This window comes from Glycine soja, chromosome 20, assembly GCF_004193775.1.
Source record: "Glycine soja cultivar W05 chromosome 20, ASM419377v2, whole genome shotgun sequence".
Lineage (NCBI taxonomy): Eukaryota > Viridiplantae > Streptophyta > Magnoliopsida > Fabales > Fabaceae > Glycine > Glycine soja.
The window spans coordinates 8,871,957-8,881,134 of record NC_041021.1 but is presented as its reverse complement, the minus strand read 5'-3'; the positions used below and the strand labels follow the sequence as shown (position 1 = coordinate 8,881,134).

Below are 9,178 nucleotides of genomic sequence, written 5' to 3'. Positions count from 1 at the left end.
AAAAAACACAATCAAAGACGTCTTGAAATTGCCTTTTTTAAAAAATTGATGTAAAATCATTTTGAAAGTGAGGTAAAATTAATGTAACTCAATTTTGGTCAAATTTGCTTTGTATTTAAATTTTAATTTATAATTATTCTAAAAAATAGATTGACAATAATCAATTGAATTTGTGAAGATTTTAAATAGAAAATTAGAATTTAGAATTCTAGATAGAAAAACACCACAAAACTAAATCTGCTTCATTTTAAAAATAGGTGAACTAAATTAGTTAAATAAATTTGAGGTTATACTTTTCCTTTTAAAAAATACTCAAGAGGTTATACTTTTCCTTTTAAAAAAAACTCAAGAGGTTATTATACTTTTCCTTTAAAAATAAAACTCAAGAGGTTATACTTTTATGCTGCAGTATGAGCAAGGAACGTACTTAAGATAATGTACTTAACACGCTGCTGTTATTTATTGAAGGTTGAATTATTATTATTTTTTTTAAAATTAGATAGCAAGCTGCAATGAAAGAAAAAGAAAAAGAAGCACGTACATCATATAATAATAATAATAATAATAATAATAATAATAATAATAAGAAGAAGAATGGCAATGCCATGTGAGCTTTCCAAATGTTGTCACTAAGAAAGTAAGTAAAAAATTGCATAAATCTTTCTTATGTCATGTAGACCTCCTTTAAAAAATCCATATATAAGATACTCAGTAGACATCCCAGCCAATGCTATACATGAAAATTTGTAACATGCACGAAGTGGAAAAGTGTTAACAATCAACAGATATAGTTGTAAACAATCTAAGATTCACGTGAAACTCAAGATAATCAAGCAGTTTAATGAACTAAAAACATGTATTCGATCGATTAGATTATTGAACATGGAGTCACTCAACCTAAACTGCTACACAAAAACTTTGTCATATAGGTAAATTGTGGCAAAGGTCAAAGCCAGATTGCTAGGACAAACAAAGCTTCTAATAGATATAAGATAAAATGAATACAATAAACATGTACATATATAGCAGGATGAAAAATGTTGTTGACTTCTTTCTAAGCCAAATGCTTATTTGAACAATGCCCTTACTCAGGGACATGATCGTTTGCTTCTTCTTCCCTTTTTTCTTCAGAGATAGTCTTAGCAATCGTAAAGCTAGGCAGATTTGTTGAAGATAGAAGCCTAGCCCAAATTCTATCAGTAATTAGCACTTTGTTCTGTCCCTGAGTGATTCTCTGCATAACAAAGCAACCAACATAATGCTTCTAAATTCTATAGTTTCCTACTCAAAATTACAACTTCATTCACTCAATCATAAACTTGAAAACTAACTTTGAATTGGAAAGTTTAAATCCATTACATTCTTAACAAATAAATCATATCTATGCTGGAGAAGCAGAACCAACAATATCAAGCAGGGCAACGAACTCACATAAAATGGTATGTACCTATTGCCTGTAATACCATATAAGGTCTCATCAAAATTAAGTAATCCAAAGATTTATAAATAAATATAACCTAGAAGGCTAGAACAGGGTAAAAAGAAAGAGAAATGAAGGAGCAACATTCTAAGAAAAAAAGATGCAAGAGTTAACTCTAATATTGTGTTGTAGTCTCATATTTTAAGAGTCTAGGAATGCGTAATTTTTGTATGCCCATTTTACTTTTCCTGGATTCAATATCATCTTTTGACAGACTGACTGCCATTTAACTTTTTATCCAAGTATTTTGGGACTATATAGAGAATGCTGAAGTTACAGAAAAACCACTTCTGTGGCCAAACTAAAAAATCTCAGTCACCTCCTTTTGAACGTCAACAATATTAAAAATTAAAAAAGCAACATACTATCATGCTAAAAAGATGGGAAACTCAAAACTGCAAAACATACAATTCTATATTATTTTATTTCTAATGATTGCTACATATTTGATGTGTTTTCCTTTGAAGTAGAAGGATACATAAATGGGTTAAAAGGACTACATTTGCTATGTTCTTCCCTTTTGCAGTACATTTAGCATTCACAGGATGAGAAACCAAATTTTTTGTTATTTCCTTGGACAACTCATTAACAACAGCAACAATGTTCCTTGCTTCATGGGAATCATCTAAAGCTTCTACTTTCAAAAGTATGTGGTTGTCCTTCAATGGCTCTGTTCCTGATATATTTCCACTCAGATTTGGTCCTTTAACAACTACTCTACATCTATGCTCTGTTGCATACCTAATAAAAGGAATAGCCAAAACATATAAAAACTGCTAATTCGTTTGGTAGATAAGAATTGCTAAACCTTGATAAGTTTGCTTTGAAAGTTCTAAAGGGTCAACCACAAATATTTTTTCTCTTATAATTAAGTAAATATGTTTGGTAGTTTTAGTTATGAAGGAGCATTTGAGCCTGCTGCTTTCACTCTTTAACAACAATTTGGTTGGTTTCAAGCTCAAAAATGATTATAAATATATATGCACTTACTTTTTTATTTTATTTTATTTATACTTTGATTTTCTTTTTCAATCTCATTCTCTCTTTACTTTGTATCACATTGTTTATTACATTTATCACTTTTTTTATTTCCCTCTCTGTCCCTCTTATTTAATTTCCACTAAACTCCCTTAAAATTAAAAAATAGGATTTACAATTTCATAACTCTTTTCAAGCTTGTGTAGCGATAATTCTAGCTGGGAAAAGATTTTCGCACCTATTACCCAGATGTCGGTGCAGCTTGATAATAGTTTCCTCCTCTTCCTTGGTGTAGTTTCCTCTTTTGAGGTTTGGCCTTAGGTAATTCAGCCACCTTAGTCTGCAACTCTTTCCACATCTCGCAAGACCTAACAAATTAATAACAACAACAACAAAGTAAAACCAATTACAATGGATTCATATATGATTTAGCTATAAGCTGTGCATGTATATAATTAAATATTGAATATATGGTTCCTACAAATTCATGTAGAAGTTAAACCAAACCTTGAAAACAGAGAAGAAGAAAAATTGAAAGCCACATTGGCGACTATATTGATGGTACATACTCTCACATACTTAATTTGTTTTTGACCAAACTATTTGATAAGTTCCATTCCCACCTGAATTGCATGAAAATAACCAACAAAAAAAAAGCAGTGACAACAATATACTCTTAATGGCAGTCATAACAACCATTATTGCCTATCCAAAAGAAATAATTTCTCTGTAGTATCAAGTATGATCATATACACAGGTAATTGAATGGTATTTGCATTAACAAATGTTGCATGTGTATCTATCAACTGCAAAGTCGAGAGCATATATCAACTGCAAAGTCGAGAGCATAGTTGTTGTTAAGCCTCCGAAGTGCTAGTATTTGAAAAAGGAAACATGTAACTTCTCCCATTGTTGTTATGTTGATTTGATTTCCTATTTGGGTTGACTGCAGCAGAGAATATCAATATCAAAACCAACTTAGACATAGGAAAAACCAATTTTGTATCATGTGATGAATTGTAGATCACTTTGAATCTTGTGATACATGGATAAAGCAGTACAATTCCATTATTATTATTATTATTATTATTATTATTATTTACAATAAGGCATAATAAAATCAAATAATAGAGAACAACCGTGAGAACTAAAAACTTGCGATATTATACCTCTCTTCCAGGATGGAATGAAACTTTAGGTCCACCCGTGACCTCAATGGCAACAACGTCAGCCAACTGCGTCAACACAAACACAACATTAAGCGCACAAACACCAAAGACAAAAAAATCATCACGGTCATATATAACAAATCAAAAAGGATTCCCAAAATTCTAATTTTGGAACTGTATATCATTTTGTTTAATGTCTACATTGACTAAACAAATAAAAAACTTGAAATTTAGGGGGGAAAATGTTGAATCTCAAGTACCCGTGAATGTGCTTGTTCTAAAAAATTGAAACTTTTTGGGGCAAAACTCCCCATCCAGCAACACCCAGGCCATCAATCATAGTTGTGTGTGAATCAGTTCCCGTCATTTGTGTTGAACACAACTCTACCAAGGTATTTTAAATTAACCTGCAAAATTAAAATGACAATATTCAGAAAAGAAATTTGAATCACAGGATGAAATTTTTTTTCGCTGCATGTAAAATTAAAAGTATTCTATATCAGCAAAATTAGTATTCAAATTAAAAGTATTCTATATCAGCAAATTGATTTTGGTACTGCATATTATCAAGAAGAAGAACAATATTATCATCATCGTCGTCGTCGTCGTCGTCGTGTATTCTATATCAACAAAATTAGTATTCAAATTAAAAGTATTCTATATCAGCAAATTGATTTTGGTACTGCATATTATCAAGAAGAAGAACAATATTATTATTATTATTATTATCATCATCATCATCATCGTCGTCGTCGTCGTCGTCATCATCATCATCATCATTTATTATTATTATTATTATTATTATTATTATTATTATTATTATTATTATTATTATCATGAACCTGAAAAGTCGAGAAGAGGCTTCTCTTTTCCAATAATAATAATAATAATAATAATAATAATAGAGAAGAGGCATCATGAATCTGAAAGAGGGATTCTGCATAATCATTGATACTGTTCCATCTCCATGATTCAAAGAACCACGAAAACTTCAAAGAGATTTGAAGGAAAACATTCAGAAATAGAAAGATAAAAAATAAAAGAAAAAGAGGAGAAGATTGAGGAAGAGAAAGAGAAAGACGGAGAAAGAAAAGATTGGGAAATAAAGAGTAATGTGGAGAAGATTGAGGAAGAGAAAGAGAAGATTGAGGAAAGGAGAGTAACGTGGAGAAGATTTAGGAAGAGAAAGAGAAATGGGGAGAGAGAAGAGAATTTTGATTATTAAATGAAATTAAATGGGGAGTTGAAATCTGTCAATCAGGGAGTGACATATGTTCGAAACTGCACATGCAACGCGATACGTGGTGGGGGCAATAGAAAAAAATAAGCAAAAAAATAAAGGAGCAAAATGACCAAAAAAACCAAAGAAATGGATAGGTGTCACAATCTTAGATAGGAGTATTTTAAGATTTTCCAGGAGTATCTCTTTTATAAATAGTATATAGATACCAACATTTCCTAATTATTGATCTTATCCATCATGGTTTGGCAGGTTCAACACCGTTAGTTCAGCCAATCACTTCTTTTTCCAATGTCATTATTATTTAGTGGAACTTTAATTTTCTGCTTGATGGAAACTAATCAGTACTAGTCATGTCATGTCTATAAACACTTAGGTAAGACATCAGACATGTAATGAATATGTTAGATAAATTACATGTTCGGACAAAAAAATATATGCCCATTAAGGACTCACATGCTCACATTTTAAAATATTAAAAATATATATGAAAAGCAGAATGTCCATTAAGGACTCACATGCTCACATGCAGAATATCTATTAGAACCTTAGGTTAAAACACTAACCTTGTCTCCCTCTTGTTTCCTCCATTTAGTAATGTTTCCTTGGTTCTGTGAAGTAAAAAAGAAAAAATAAATAAATAAAAAAAATTGAAGACTAGTTGCTTCCATGGAAGGAGAGAAAATTTATGTCTGCAAGCATTAGTTACAACGGATAGCATCAAAATGTTCTCACCATTGTCGGTCACAAAGCTGGCATTTCAAGGAAGCAGGAACATTTTGGATGTCATTTTCATCCTCAACCTTGTCAAGGGCCCATAGTTAGAGCTTACATTTAAAATTCAGAACCAAATTAATCAAATATTCAAAATTCAGAAATTCATTGAATTCCACAAATTAATAGTTTAAAATTCAATTAAGTTAATGATTATAAGAAGGACAAAAACTCTTACTAGATTTATGATTTACCAAATCAGAACATGTAAACTGTACATGTTTTAAATGTCTCAACTTGAAAAACGCCTGCATAACAACAAATACCTCAATAAACAGCATTGAAATGATTCATTCAAAAGGTCCAAGAGGCGACTGCAAACCTGATTAGGCTTAAAAACATGACCATGAGGAGTTGTCAATTGGAAAGAAAACCTCAACTTCTGCAGGTTAGGACAAGCATAAATGAAAGTAACAAATTAAAAAAAATCAAAGCCATACAAGAGTTACATGTAGAAATGCATAAGAGATATAAATTCAAATGCAACAGTTCAGACTTCAAACACATGATAGAATGACAATCATTGAACATACTAATTAGAAGGAGAAAAAAAAAACCTATATATCACCATTGATAACTTACAAATAGGATACTAAACCAAAATAGACAACATACTTTTTCTGGGTTTCACCACTTCCAACATCACTGTCCAGAACTGTGATTTCTGCATTACCAACTTCAATAATTCCAGTGACATATATTGGCAACCAGAATGCAAGGTAGAGCTTGTTAATCATTTTAAATAAAAACCATAGAAAATGAATGGGCTAATAATAACAAGTACTATCCTATAGAGACAAAGGAAGCCTAAACTGTGAACAGCTTTCATAAATTTCTCAGAGGTCAGACTTATTAACAGCAAGATTATGACAGCAAATGGAGAGAGAACTATAAACTTACAGGATGGCTGAGACTCAAAATCGACTACAACCAAATGGCTACTAGATCACCCTTCACCAACTATTTCCTACTTTCCTTTTGCCAGACAAATGTCGTGATAAGGCAATGGGATTACCCCATCAACTATCCCAATTTCTAAAAAAAAACTAATTAAAATTTATAATATTAGTAAAATAAGGATTCTAGACATATTAAATTAGTTAAATACCTTAAGGTGGCCTTTCTTGGTCAATGAATAAACTCTTTCTGGGAGTGACAATATCAATGGAATGGAAATCCTACACCACAATAAGAAATACAAGTTACATATTATCACTAGATATAATGAGGTCAAGATATATCGGCAAAGAAGAAACAGGAAAATATATGGAAATATCCCCCATAAAGCTGCAATTTAAAATAAGATTGTTTTTAGTAAAGCACTTTCCTATTGCTCTCTAGAAAACCTAATGACTCGACTTGATTGAAGAAGTCCTTGGCATCTCCTGGGATTCCAATACCCAAGAAATTTTTGCCAGACCTAATATTTTATCCCCTGGAAGCTGGAAAACACAAAGCCAAAAACATTAGCATTAAAGACGAGCATATTGCTCCTCCCTTTTCTTCTTCAGCCACAGCTTAAAAAGTACAAAGGAGAACAAAGAAAAGAGCACAAGCACAATTAATACAATGATAACTATAGCACTAGTGCTTCTTCCGGTTTGTAGCATCTTTTGAAGCAGGTGGTGAGTCGTCGAAAAAGCCTAGAAAGGAAATTAAAATTGGATGAGACAAGCTTTGAAACCACTTTCAACCTAAGCGGGGAAATATTATACAACGTTTATTTGGGTGCAGTCATGTTTATCGCAAAAAAAAAATGCAAATTTAAGGTTTCCTAGAGCATAGATTGAATCGCAAAAAACAAACAAAGAAGGTTAGGTTGAGGAGAGAACAAACCAAGAATGAAGTGCAAAGAGAAAGCAACGAGGATAAGGGTGCGCGAGGTTGACGCTGCGCAAGGTTGTGGGTGCACGAGGTTCAGGGAAAACCAGGTTTAGGGTGCGTGACGTTGACGTAAATTGACTGAGACAATGTGTAAAAATTGTTTTTTTTTTCCACCTATTTACAAAATTGTCACGGCGCCTTATATTAAAATGATTCTCTAGAATCGTCGTAGTTTTCATAACGTAGAATGCAGCTTTTGTAATAGTGAACCATCAGAAAAATTTATAAATCTGAAATATATCTTGGTCCATTTAATTACTTCAAGGACATATATCATTATGAAATTCCTCTCAAGATTTAAAATTATTAATTATGAATTGAAGTATTTATACTAATTTTTGGACTCAGGGACGCACCCTTAGAAATGAAAATAAAGATAAAACAAAATTTAGCTTGAGATAGTTAAAATAATTTCTAATTTGTTGAACCAAAGATGCACTTGGTTGTATGAAATGAAATAAGGTTAAAGGCTACAACAGTTTTATTTTTGTTTTTGCTAGTGATGCAATAGTGATATTTATTTAAGTACATTTATTTTTAATATAATTTAATTCTTTAAAAAAATTAACCACTTGATTAAATAAAGTTAAATATAAATAAAAAATACTATTCTAAAAAATAATAAGAATATCTTAATCTTAATATATGTAAAAAATACTATTTAAGTACATTTGCAATTACCTTGAATTTTAATATATTTTTACTAAAATGTTTCATTCTTAATCTTAGAATTGATAGGATAAAATGAACATTTCGACTAACTTTTTTTTCCTATTAGGAGACCGTTTGCAATATGGATTAGCATATGAAACTGATTCCAATGGAAATGTACTTATGCTATATGTTTCTTCACTACATGATCATGAAAAACTACATTTCAGCTGCGGTGGTCTAAAAAAGAGAGAGAGAGTACTCTAAGTGAAAAATAAAGATCATAGGTTTAAGGAACATGTCCGTAAAAAACAACAGAACAAATAATTTTTAATATTTGAAAGAATATAAGATTGACTTCATCATAAAAAATAAAGATCATAAGTTTAAATTTTTTCATTAAAAAAATAACATTTGTTGATTAAAAAATTCTTAATATTTAAAATATTTAATAAATAATTTAATCCTCAAATTAGTCTAAGTGATTTAATTTGGTTATTAAATTTTAAAAAAATTCAATTAAGTTCTTAATTTTTTTTCTTCTTGGAGACAATCTATTTGAATGAAATGACATTATTATATACAACAAAACTTTATTTTCAAATATTTAACTTAATTATATAACCAAAACTCAGAACTCAAGATCTCCTGTTAAATAAGAATAACCTTATGTGAATTGATCTACACACTCATTACTTCACTGGCCACTTTGATGCACATATAAAAAAATAACTAGCTTGACTTGATTCCCTCACATTCAGCTATCCGATGGCTTTGTGCTATCACAATGAGTGATACACCAATTGCAACTTGCATGCCGTACAAGTTCTTGTGGTAAACTTAATTAAGCATTTTTTAAATAAAAACATACATAAAAGAATATTAATTATTCACAAAAAAAAGTAGAAGAAGAAGCATGTAGGAAGACTATTATTAAGTTACAGTTACAAGCTCAAATAACCTCTTTCAAATGTTTCATATTAAATGAATATTGTTTCCCGA

At 30.7% G+C, this 9,178-nt stretch overlaps 1 long non-coding RNA gene across 16 annotated transcripts; it reads right to left on the bottom strand.

Annotated features, from left to right (window-relative positions):
* Positions 1-837: 837 nt before the first annotated feature.
* Positions 838-7,628, bottom strand: LOC114401753. 16 transcript variants are annotated; one of them, XR_003664349.1, is made up of 16 exons: positions 7,478-7,624; positions 7,210-7,284; positions 6,750-7,083; positions 6,542-6,676; positions 6,257-6,317; positions 5,964-6,023; positions 5,820-5,889; positions 5,603-5,670; positions 5,434-5,478; positions 3,888-4,034; positions 3,628-3,693; positions 3,212-3,404; positions 2,966-3,081; positions 2,697-2,826; positions 1,360-1,454; positions 838-1,234 (listed from the first exon to the last, which is right to left on the bottom strand). It is a non-coding gene; the product is annotated as an uncharacterized LOC114401753 (long non-coding RNA). The 16 variants fall into 16 exon arrangements; XR_003664363.1 differs by having other exon boundaries at positions 2,966-3,404; positions 5,836-5,889; positions 7,478-7,628; XR_003664353.1 differs by having other exon boundaries at positions 2,966-3,404; positions 5,603-5,694; positions 7,478-7,627.
* Positions 7,629-9,178: the final 1,550 nt, after the last annotated feature.